Source organism: Lepisma saccharinum, chromosome 9, assembly GCF_977018435.1.
Source record: "Lepisma saccharinum chromosome 9, izLepSacc3.1, whole genome shotgun sequence".
In the NCBI taxonomy this organism is placed as follows: domain Eukaryota; kingdom Metazoa; phylum Arthropoda; class Insecta; order Zygentoma; family Lepismatidae; genus Lepisma; species Lepisma saccharinum.
The window spans coordinates 73,219,257-73,231,891 of record NC_139237.1 but is presented as its reverse complement, the minus strand read 5'-3'; the positions used below and the strand labels follow the sequence as shown (position 1 = coordinate 73,231,891).

Sequence of the window (12,635 nt, the reverse complement as noted above, 5' to 3'; positions counted from 1 at the left end):
ACATCAAGATTATGCACGAATGACAACCTGAATGAAAATTAGGGTAGGGTTTATACATAATTATTACTATATCATGAAATCAAACGTAGGAGATATCAAGATTAAGCACGACAACCTGAAAGAAAATTATGATAGGATTTATACATAATTATTATTAAGATTTAGCAGGAAAAACACACAGCTAATGTTAGGTTTAGAATATACTTTTACAACTAATAAAGGAAAAAGTTTCAGATTGGAGTAGAAAGAGTTTTCTTGTCGCACATGTACAAGAATATATAGATGAAGTTTATATTAATTTACATAGGTTAAAAATTATGTTAGGACTAAAATCAATCAAGAAGTTTGTGATGTATCGTCCATTCTATCGGCATTTACGTCATCATCATTATTACCAGTTTATCAATTTCTCTTTTCTCGATTTGCTACTTTTCGATGTCATCGTGGGGCTCTGGGATGGACGCCTACAGGGTCTCCGCTTTTTGTTAACCGCGACAAGTGAAACAGAAGTGGAGCGATAAGATATAAATATAATGTTATGAAAATACACCGTGTTACAGCACAGAGCATTAGCATATCCTTGTCAGAATAAATAAGGTTACCAGATCACTCAAAGGGAAACGTAGGGCATGCTGTCCCAAATTCAAGGACTTTGTCATAATGTAGGACACATATCATTCGCATTAAATAATACAAATTACTAAAGCATGTTAGCAAATAATATAAACTTGACACATTTTAAACTTTAAGAAATATGATTTTCTAGCTATTTATTAAATACAAAATTCCCAACTTGTAATTAACACCAAACAATACACTTCTTACTACATGTGTTTTAAGTCGTACTCCTCAGAAGAGTCATTCTTTTTTCAACATTTCAAGTTTAGTCAAAATATGCGAACTTTGAACAGTCAACTTTTATCATTGGTCAAAATGTTTTTGCAATTATACTGAATCATTATCAGATCTTTTACAAACATTAGAGAAATGTAATTCTCGCATCAGTCCATTGTACTGACATTAGTGAAAATAATCTATCAACATTTGCACTATAACCTGGATTGTTAAACGAATATTCAGCAATTAGCATAACTTGAAATAATATGAAACATACGCTATTGATATAAATTGAAATGATTCAAGAAGTTTCATTTGGGGTGATTTTTAATTCCATAACTTTGTTCTGTATGTTTCCTGCTTTACAATGAAAACGTTGGAACGGAATGAGAAATACCTTCAAAGCTCTGTGATTGATTCCATCGGTACAAACCCCAAAATTGGGACATTTAAGTTTTTTATTCAAAATCTTGTTGGATGCCGGTCATAAAGATAAAAAATAGGACATGAACGGGAAAAATAAGTAACTCTAAGAATATGTAAAGAATAATAATTGTGTTATTTAACTAAATTGGAATGTCTTATATATCTTCCATTTCATGTTACAACAAAGTACAAAATAATTCTATATTCTGTGCAAATATTAACTTTATGTAAAAAGGGCAATCATGATTTAAAACATTGAGTATAATCAGAACTATTAAATTATAGTTTCTCACTAGTAAAAGAACCAGAAATGTGTTAAATAAGCTGATATGCTTGATACCGTGCTCTGCCATTAACTTAGTCAGCATAATGCTAACGTCAATCCAAAGTCTGCTTAGGGATTCCCAATCCTGAAGGCGTCCATGCCCTCAGCTTTGATCCTCTTCAGAACCTCATCTTGGTTAAAGATAAGCACCCGCAACAAGAGGCAAGTGGGAATGGCAAAGAGGCTGAGCCTAAACAGTATCTTACAATAAAACAATCGCCACACACCAGAGAGTTTCTGTGCTACCGCTATTTCTGAGGTAGCATGTGGGTATTTATTCATGTTTAGTGAGTAGGGGTGGTCTCCGGCCGTTCGAGCGGCTGGAGACCCAATAGTTAGTAAGGGTGACATCCGGCTGCTGTATGGCGGCTAGTGTCACCGTAGTGGTTAAGGGTGGTTTCCGGCCGTTCGAGCGGCTAGAGACCACAATAGATATTAAGGGTGACATCCGGCTGCTGTATGGCGGCTGGTGTCACCATAGTTACTAAGTGGTGGTCTCCGGCCGTTTGAGCGGCTGGAGACCCAATAGTTAGTAAGAGTGACATCCGGCTGCTGTATGGCGGCTGGTGTCACGGTAGTGACTTAGTGGTGGTCCCCGGCCGTTCGAGCAGCTGGAGACCCAATAGTTAGTAACGGTGACATCCGGCTGCTGTATGGCGGCTGGACTCACCATAAGGTAGTTCACCCTCCAATTCCCTCTTAGTTCTTAGTTACTACCTTATAGCTTTCTTTTTTCTTTGTGTGTGTGTGTGTTTGTATGTGTGTGAGTGTGTGTGTGTGCATGTGTGTGTGCGTGGGCCTCTCTCGTCCCTTTCGGCACTTACTACGGAGGGTTGATCCCTAGACCTTCTTCTGCTGCACCATCACTACGGCGTCCGGGAACGCTGGGGGGCTCATTCCCACGGGGAGGGGGGATTCGGTGGGAAGGAGGGCGGAAGGCATGGAGGTACCTCACGTCCCCCTCCGGCCTGGGCTCCCCCATTGTCCAGGATCTCCTCCGCAGTGTTGGTTTTCCCCCTAGAGGGAAAATGGGGTCTGAAGGGGGTTCCAGGGGGTCCTCAAAGGGACCCTAAGGAGCCCTGAAAGGGTTAAAGAGGGCCCAAAGAGCCAAGTTGGGCCTTAAAGGGTGCATGAAGCTCTCAGGGCCCAGGGAGGGAGGTGGGCCACTGGTGAGTGAAAAACTCACCGAAGCATCTAAAGTTGAGAACCTATCACAGAGTGGAACTCCAGTTCGAGGCAGCGTGAAAGGAAGAAAAGGGAAAGGCAAGAATCTGCAACAAATTATTTTGAAGTCCAGTTCAAGGATGCAGCATGTACAAGTAAGTGTTGATATTTTGTGTAGTAGAGTATGAAGTGCGTATAACTTGAAAAGGGTACAACATTTAGAAGGTAGAAAGATAAGACATTTCATTAAAATTACAAACGTACCAGCACACACAGAAACAAACACGCACACACACGCGCGCGTGAGAGAGAGGGAGAGAGAGAGAGAGAGAGAGAGAGAGAGAGAGAGAGAGAGAGAGAGAGAGAGAGAGAAATGCTACTATATGTATAGCATAAAACAATAAGTGCTTAAATGTTAATTTTCTAAATTTTCCTTTAAAAAATGTGAAGCCTCACGAAGATTCTTATAACTTTTGCGCCTTGTAGATCATAGGCCCTACACCGATTTCTCAAAATGTGGTGATATTTTCTCTCTTGACAAAGTTTAGTTAGTGGAAGATATTTCTTTGCGCAATAGTTCTTATCATAATTTTTGCCATCGACCACTAGAAGAGCGTTACTAATGTTCAGATTTTTAGGACATCACATTTCTAGCTTGTCCTGCTTCCCCATGTCTAAGTGATTATTTTGGTCCTTTGTATTAAATGCAATAGTTTTTGAAACCATATTTTAGCTTCAGTTCATATTTTGTCCAAAATGTGGCATAAGAAGCATAAGCATAAAAATAAATAAATAAATAAAATAAAGCTTGTACAGGCTTTAAATTGAAAATAAATGTAATCTTCGAGCACAACCTATAAAATGAAGTCTAAAGTTAAGGTATGACTTTTTGACATGTAATTATTTTTTTTTATAAATTAAATAACATATTTGCAGTTTCTCTTTTTCCACCCTTAAAATATTACAATTCTGATAATATTGATGTAAAGTCAACAAAGTATTTGTTGGACATTCTACTGCAAAAGAAAATAACGACTTTGGGAAATGCTTAATAAAATTAATATCTACCTTGTTATTATTTCTTAGCAGTATTGTTAGTTTATATTTTGAGATATTGGATCATGTTTCGTACGTTTTAGGGAATACATCATAAAGGTTTTAGGTCATAATTATTCGAAGTCGAACCATAGTGAACGTACTTCTTTTTGCTTGCATTCCTTACTAAGTTTTATATTTATTTATTTCAGGGTCAAGATAGAACCTCTGCAGGTGTAGAAAACAGCAGTGTACTACAGTCCAAGTGAACAATTGAAGCCTCGATAGATGCTGATGTATGCAGTCACAATAAACATTCTAAATCTAAAAACTTACAGCGTGTATCATTAATACTCGTGTTTAACTTCTAGGATAAGGAGTATGTACATATATAGATAGCATTTGTTTCGGTTGAGGTGTGTTGATTCTGACGCAAGTATGTCGTATTTTATCATATAAAATAAGCAATTTAATGTCTTATGATCATTATTACTTCGAATAAGATACAATAATAAAGAATAACAGAAACTTTCTACTTGCACAATTGATAAAATATCATAAAAGTTCTATAATAGAACATCACTTAGAAAGGTGGCACAACTCAAACTGTAGCTATTTTCAGTTAATGCTATGGTGAGATCACACCTTTTGGTGTGTTTGTACTTCGTTTAGTCCGCTTTTGTATAATTAAGATCAAGAGGATAATCATGATCAGATGAAACCAATAAAGGGATATTTTCGAAGAACGCCCATGCCTAGGCAGGACTCGAACCCAGGAACTTCAGTGGTGAGATCGATAGTTGTCCACTTCAACGCACCTGGCCACCGAATCGGCTAAAACTTTTGATTCAATCATGTGGAAAAGTGACATATATCTGTGCAGTTTGAATCGTTACCAAGGAGAAGTATGTCAGTTAAATGTATCAGTTCGCCCCTTTATATAGTACTTTTAAGCATCTTCCTTACTACTATCATCCTCTTCATTTTTGTGTGAATATGTGCGAACGAGCATTTTATTTTCCTTGTACACCATATGCCACTATGCATCCTAATAACTTATTTCCTGTGTAGAATTATTGAAGTGAATCAATACGTTATTATGTCCTGAGGGTATCGAAGCATCATCTGTATCCAAAATAACCGCCAGCGTAACATTAGTTCTAATTCATTAGATCATTCATTAGATTCAAAACTTCTAAACGTGATACAAGATACAATATCCTATTTTACAGTCTGTAAATGTTACTAAATAGAAGCCAAGGTGACCCTAACATTGTCTCCGAGATAGCTATTCTGTAAATTTTTCTCTAGTTTTTTCTTAATAATATTTGATGCTTTTCTACGGAATGAGCATCACCGCTATGCCAGGGGCGTGATCAAATGGGGCTTACGAGGGACAGAGCCTCTTCTTTTTGAGATACTATTGCCGAACAAAATGAGACTACAGAGTAAATTTGATCATTTAATTGTGCTCCTTTAAAAAAAAATCGCCCCCCCCCCCATATGGAAGGTGCTAAACTTTAACATTGAATTCTTTTCTTTCCAGATTGACAGATTGGGTACGTAAAAGTACCATGTAATCAATCGCTATTCTAATTCGCATTTCTCTCATTCCCTTCAAACAAATAAAAATATATTGATGTTGGTGTTGAAACCGAGGCGAGACGAGACGAGACCGATACATCCTCGTAAAAAAGTCGAGGCGAGAACAAAATTTTAGTTTCCTGGACTCTCGGTCTCGTTTCAGAATTGAAAAATTTACCTAAATCCAATTTACTTTACTATGTGAGTTAGTCAAACATACGAAGCCGATCTCTATTGTTCATTTAGAGATAATTCATATTTTGTTTATAGCAGTTACAAAGTCAATCCATTCGTGGCAATTGTCAGCCTGTAATACGTGGATCCTAATATTCAGCATAAAGTTTCGTTTTTCGAGGGTTCGTATCGTCAAAATGAAGGGTCAAACAGAACAAGGCTGGAGATGACAACGAGACAGTTGTTTATATTTCAAGACATAATCGAGAATGAGAGGCATACAACTGGAGACGAAACTTATAAAAGCAAGGCAGAGGCTTATCCACATATTTCCACCTGGACGAATATAAGTTTGTATTTTGGGGTGTAAGGGTAAACTTAGAGCCAAAATTCTTATGTGGTTCTACTGGTTAACTGTTAATTGGAGTCCAAACTTGAGTATCCGTAATTTTTAATCCGATAGTAGTTCTGTATAATTTGTTTACAACATTTAATACAATGCATTACAAAAGCGTAATATTTAGTTTTCTGACTGAATCGTTCCTTCTTATTCATTCAGAACGTTGCCATCACTTCCACGAACATTTCAAATTTTACATAACATCAGAAAGTACTTAAATAATACTGATAAACTTAAAATCCAATCTTTTGTCACAGTTGTAAAAAGTATTTGTTTCGTATTAAGAACTTTGCATACACACGCGTGCAGAAGACGAGCCAAAGTTAACAAGTACTAATTTAACTAACTTAACCTACTCGAAATACTTGATGGGTGCTATCAAACTTAAATGTCTTAACCTACTAATTCAAGCCTATAGAAATAGATTTACGATAACACGGAAAATGAAACGGTTTGAGAATATCGATAAAAATAGTTCTTAGTATAATTAAACAATAAAGGAGAAAAGTTACATGAACTTACAATGATTGACCGTGCAAGTGTACGAATCATTCATTATTCGTTAAAGGACTTGGTCCGCAGATTTCCATGTGCGTTTGAGTTGTATAACCAGAAAACCAAGGCTGATGTGCGACACACATTTGTACTTTTAGTAACTTGCATTGCACTAATCTTGCTCTTTTTGACAGAAACATACTGCAAAGAAATAATGTAGCATCCATTGGTTTATATTGAGTACAAGGGTACAAAATTATCCACAATGTATTTGTGAAATACCAAAATTGAACAGCAAAAATTTCATTGATGAGTGTAATATTCACTCATATAATGCTTACCTTCGTGTATACAACACTATGTAACAGAAATGTGTAGGATAAGCTTTCTACAGGAAATGGTAAGAACACTGGCCTTTGGCAAGAGGTGACGAGAGGCCAAGCGAGGGTTTAAATAGGTGCGCATGAGAGCGACACGAGGTCTTTTAATCTGGAATCATCGGAGAAGCAAGGAGCTGACAAGGTCTGCCAGGGTCAATATTTCTTAATCGAACAGGGTATGGTACGTAATAAGTGAGTTTCATTTCCAACAGCGTGAAAGTCAATACGCGATCTTTACACTTCGAAATGCACAGTTTCGACAAAGTTTTTCACAATAATGTGAACATACAAATCACAATTAACATCAGTTTGTGCTAAATAAATGAATTTGTTAATAATTACAAATCCGACATACATGAAATCTACATAACAAATCAGTTAGGTTCACTACGTACTTCGCCCTAGTTGAACACATTTTCAAGATATTGGTGACTTGTAGTACTGTCGGTAAGGTTACGTTCTAGATTTTGAACTTTCTTATTTGGTTAAAGCAGGTTGAAAGAGGTTGTTTGTAATTTTAAATGTATTTGCTTAATTATGCAGACGTGTGTTTCTCCTTTGTAAACGATCGAATATGTTTTCCAACAACAAAACATTGCTTGCAGTTTGTGTGTATACCTACGTCTATATATTTTTCTCTTTTTTGGCAGCATAGTCTTTAGCTTGTTTAGGGCACGATTCCATATTGCATGTCTTTCGTAGCGTATATCTCTGCAAACCTTATCACCACGTCCTACAAGCGAATCACATTGTGAAGATAAGTGTTTAGGAGAACTACACTATTTCCTCGATTATTTGGTACTAAAGTAATTGGGTTTAATTTTAGCGATGGCACTGCAGTTAACTTCAGCACGTTCTTTGGTGGAAAATACAGAAGTTCTGCTTTTGGATCTCGCACATAGTCTGCTTCACAATAATTGGCACTGCACACTTGCATCTTTTACATTTCGTCTACAAGCATGAATCCATTGTTTACTTACGCAATTATCGGCTGGAAATCTATGATATTTTATGTAAGTTCCTTTAGTTTTCTGGTTATAGTTTTCATAGCTTGCTATTGCACAATTAGACATGATTGCAGACTACAAGTACAAAAATACAATAAAAATAAATCGAACGCTACAAAATCAACAACTTGCTTGTTTCGATTTTCGTGACGCGTTAGCAGCTGAATGTGCCCCGCACAAACCCGATCCTCCCACATGACGTAATGCATCCACGGACGACTGCGCATACGTACTGCACATAGCAACGAGCACCGCCTGAAATAGAGCAAATTGCATTGCTGGCTGCAACAATATTTTAGCTCAATAATACTTATATGTTCCCATAGATTTATTTTAGAATGAAAGCCAATGCAAATGTGACATAAGAAACTAATAAGAGACCAAAATTCAATTAAAAGAACAAAAAGGTAAGGAAGATATATTTTTAATAATATAAATATACATTTTTCGGCCATTTAAATCTTAAGAACTCCTAGTATTCATCATAAATTTGTGTACAGGAACACAAAATGAATCTTATCTAGTAAGTGTATTCTGAATCCGGACAAATAAGTTCTGAAATACGGAAAGAATCGAGTTTCGAGCCCGACTTACAGAAATCACTTTCCCACTTTTCGGGATCCCGAGCATTCGGGAAATTCCAAATGATCGTGTTTATGTGTGGTTAATTGTGCTGCTCAACGAAAGCTAATTCTAGGTGGCGACACGATCGTTTTGTCCTTTCACTTCAGACGGACAACTGTTCTCCCATTTAAGTACACGGGGATAAATTGCAAGTTTAATTTGATCTTATCCTCAGAAATTATGCCAAAATACGATAGATGATTTTTCAGTGCTGTAATACTATGATTATAAAAACGATTGATCGTTAACAATAGAAAAAGATATCTGAACTAAAAAGAAACTTCAAATGTGCACAGTATTTGGTTATGTTACTTGTAGCTTTCACAATATTTTTTTTTTTTGCTAAAGAATAATACTGTACATAATAATTCCGCACGACTGCACATTTGTTTTCTTATTTGTTGTTATAATTGACACTTCTAGTAGTAAATATGATGCTCTACTTTATATGTAGCACATTTATCGAAAAGAGTAGTTATTACAAAACAATATTATCTTCTGTTTCACGTCTACCAGCCCCTAGGGCTTTTATATTTACAGGAATTATAATTTTGAAAGTATTGTAACAACAAAAAATAGAGAAAGGAAGTGCAAGGGGAAAATGTCTACTGTATGAAAGGAAAGCATACGTTAACATTAAAATATCGGATGGTGTAATTATATAATAATAAATATCATGCGCATACTCACATAATTTCTTTTCTGGATTTTTTGGTGAGTTTCTCCGATTCCTACACCCGCCGTTGAATTACACATACTCGCGACCAGAGAAAACATAAAGCCAAGTGTAAAATATAAATTTGTGTAATGTCGAACCCATGGCAGCTAGGAACGACCCAAAATTAGCCAAGTTTAGTGCTCTTTGTGCACAAACATACCATATTTGGTCTGTTCGGGCCACCCTGTCGTTGCACTTTAATATATTATTTCTTAGGTTCACGAAAATGTAATTTTCAGAAGCTTGTGACTTGCTACATGATCAGGAAGGTTTAGTAAACACATTTTTATTATCGATTTTTGCATTTTACTTTTACATTCGGTAAAAGTAATATTTGCATAGCCACTCCATCGTGCTCCAATGTAAAGTTTAGGACAAGAAAATGAACAAAATTCTCTAGGGTCACAACGATGATGGTGCCCCCACCAGTTTCCTTCGACGATATTTCTTAGTTTTTATTATGAACTGTTTTTCTTCTCTTGGGTTCTGTTGATTTTGAGTAGCTTCCAGTAGAAGTTGATGAAGACGCACTTCCAATCCCTTCTTCCTTTTTAGGAAGATATCAGTCGTTAGAATTGTGCCAAAACTATCGATAGCTTCCATCACCTTTTCGGACATGCAGTATGTAAATTTTATTTTTGTATATCACTGATATCTAAAATAACAAAACAACGCTGATCGCAGGTTCCTGATTTCATAAACAGAGCGTGGCGCTATTCCACCGGCTCACTTATTACACGTTCTATGTCCATTACGAGCTCGTTCTTGAACACATTCCCGATCACTTAGTACATAACGATAATACATTAAATATACTAGTAATACATGTGCAGTGTAATTGACAGAAATTTAAAATACAGTCTCGCATGCAACAGACTTACCTTGTTTGTTTTACAACAGGCAGGAAATCAACCGCCTTTTGCACAACATAGAGAAATACTGGTGCCACAGAGAATATTCCAGAACGGTTACTTGCTTTCTTGACTTCAGAACCTTTAATCAAGGTACTGCATATGTCATCTCTCTGATTTCTTCAAAAATACGCTCTTTACGAGAACTTGGCGTTATTACCCCAAGGGACCTTACATTTTGCACATTTGGTTCACCGTTAGTTATTGTACGGAAAGTTTCTGTTAGAATTGAATAGTACAAAGAATAGATTTTTCTTTCTCAGAAAAGTGTCTCAACATACAACTTTGGGAAGTGAAAGGACGCCACCAAGCCCAGATTGCCTGATGATAGTCAAGTTAAACCGACAGACTGAACACCAAGGCCTTCGCGTCTTCCGAAGAGCCAATGGGACAGAGGACGACTATTCAGGCAACAGCATCTGCCAAGAGGAAGACTGTAAAAGCAGTAGGTGAGAATCCCTTTTCATTATTTTACATACCTGTACAAAATTTCGCTTATTATTCCAAATGTGACACCAACGAAAAATGTTATGCCTCTGGTCAATATCTGTGAGTGCAAAGAAACACTGTTGACAAAACAAATGAAGAATTTAAAAGCTCATTTCAATATTGGTTCAGATAAATCTACAGATTGTATCAAGACGATCTTTAAAGTATCGAATTACTTAGCGGGCCTCTAGTTGTAGGCTTTAATTACTGCATGGTTATCAGTTTTGTAACGAAACAAAATTAAAGCAAGAAATAAAAGCCTTTCAAACTTGAAGAAATGTTTAGACAAGATTGTTCCATTTTGCTCTCGTTCAAAGTCAGTAAAATCTCACAAGTGTATTGAAAGGTATATTTATTTATTTATGCTGATATTATCCTACTGAAAAACAACTGACGAGCCTTAGTGAAGCAGCACACATATACATTTAAAAATATATAAGAGACAAATTTATTATACAAGATTTGATGACAAAAATGTAAATATAAAAGATAAATACTAAACACATTTAAAAGTACATTAAAATATACATTAAAATGTACCTGATGAAAACATTAAAATACAATTGATCTTTAGGATCGGTGAAAATCATTATATTTGCTGACTGTAGAATTTAGAAAATGATTGTTTTTATAATCTTTACATGTTGTTAATAACGACCCGTTTGTTCTTATACGAAGTTATGTACGTAGCTCGAATAGATATTCTGGATATGAAAAGACTTTCGGAGAGCACTTTTAATCGATTCTATATATTTTTTTATGCAACGTGTAGATTGACCCATGCCAGAAAAGTTCACAATGCTTGCTTGCTTCTTGACAGTCTGAGGTTTTTACTTCTATCACACTGTTAATGATTCCAGTTGCATTGCTTTTAAATTATTAATTAATAATATCTCAGCATTGGGTTTATTTGTGTTTACCTTGTAACTTTCAGAGGCAACTCAGTCATCCAGGGACGACAAAATCAAAATGCTGCAAAGTAGAAGCGGAACAATCACAACTAATTGGTAAGTACTATTGATTCCATACTCTGTACTTGCTGTTGACATAAATATCTTAACACATTTCTCACAATGTTATTCTTCAAAGAACATCCATTCTTTAAATGGAGGATTATATCTCGTACATTTTCGCAGTAGTTTTCAGTCATAAAACCCTATCGTCAGTTTCAAGGTTAATTTATTGCTGTTTTTCTGCTAAAGCAGACAAAGGTTCAACATCCGAATACCAAGCTTTCACTAGCTTGAAGAAAAACAAAATATCCAATGTCGTGTGGTGAAAGTCAGCTGAAAAAATATTTCTGTTTTACTTGTTTTTTTAAAGATGTATTTAATGTTATTTTATTCATCGAGGAAATAGTATAATTTTATGATAATTTCAAATGGGGTGTAATTTGGATAGTTTTGTCATTAACGAAAACAAAATTAATTACGCCTCATGAATCCTCTCACACTATTTCTACATTATGTAATCGACTCTATTATTTATGCGTGCAGTGACGTGCCAACGAGGATAGAAGTATAATCCCTATTTTGGTTTAACTTTCCCAAAATAAATTAAATAAACACATGAAGTCCTGTTCCAAAATATCACGTTCCCCTTACGAAGTCTGCGTGTACCACTGATTGATTTTGTGCATTGTTTTAGATAATTTCAAATTCCATCAATCAATGTTCTAGCTGATTTGTGAACATATGTTGAGCCCGTATGATTGCAAAGGAACAGGAGTTTTCATTGATATATTAATTAATTTGATACATTTTGCTTAGCTTTTCTGTCACTTGTGGCTAATCGCGAAGATGACGATGAATGATGATATGTTGAAATTGATGAAGAGATTGTCACGACGAACACCCACGCTCTGGCCGGAATTCAAAACCTGGAGTCGTAGCGCGCTATATGCTAACCACTCCATCACGGAGGCAAGCAGGAGTGCAGATGTTTTAAGCGGAATGCAAGAATATAGTTGGGGAACTTCTTTTTGCTTAAAAATTACGTGAAATGGTTACATCTCGTAATTGGTTTCAGCTTAAGGGTGGAATGAGCAACAATGAAGCAGATCACAC

General features: G+C 36.0%; 2 long non-coding RNA genes across 2 annotated transcripts; both read left to right on the top strand.

Annotated features, from left to right (window-relative positions):
• Positions 1-2,718: 2,718 nt before the first annotated feature.
• On the top strand, positions 2,719-4,095 carry LOC145992470 (uncharacterized). The gene is made up of 2 exons (XR_014442165.1): positions 2,719-2,907; positions 4,000-4,095. It is a non-coding gene; the product is annotated as an uncharacterized LOC145992470 (long non-coding RNA).
• A 4,075-nt stretch (positions 4,096-8,170) lies between these two features.
• LOC145992730 (uncharacterized) lies at positions 8,171-11,568 on the top strand. The gene is made up of 3 exons (XR_014442202.1): positions 8,171-8,234; positions 10,344-10,529; positions 11,504-11,568. It is a non-coding gene; the product is annotated as an uncharacterized LOC145992730 (long non-coding RNA).
• The last annotated feature ends 1,067 nt before the right edge of the window (positions 11,569-12,635 follow it).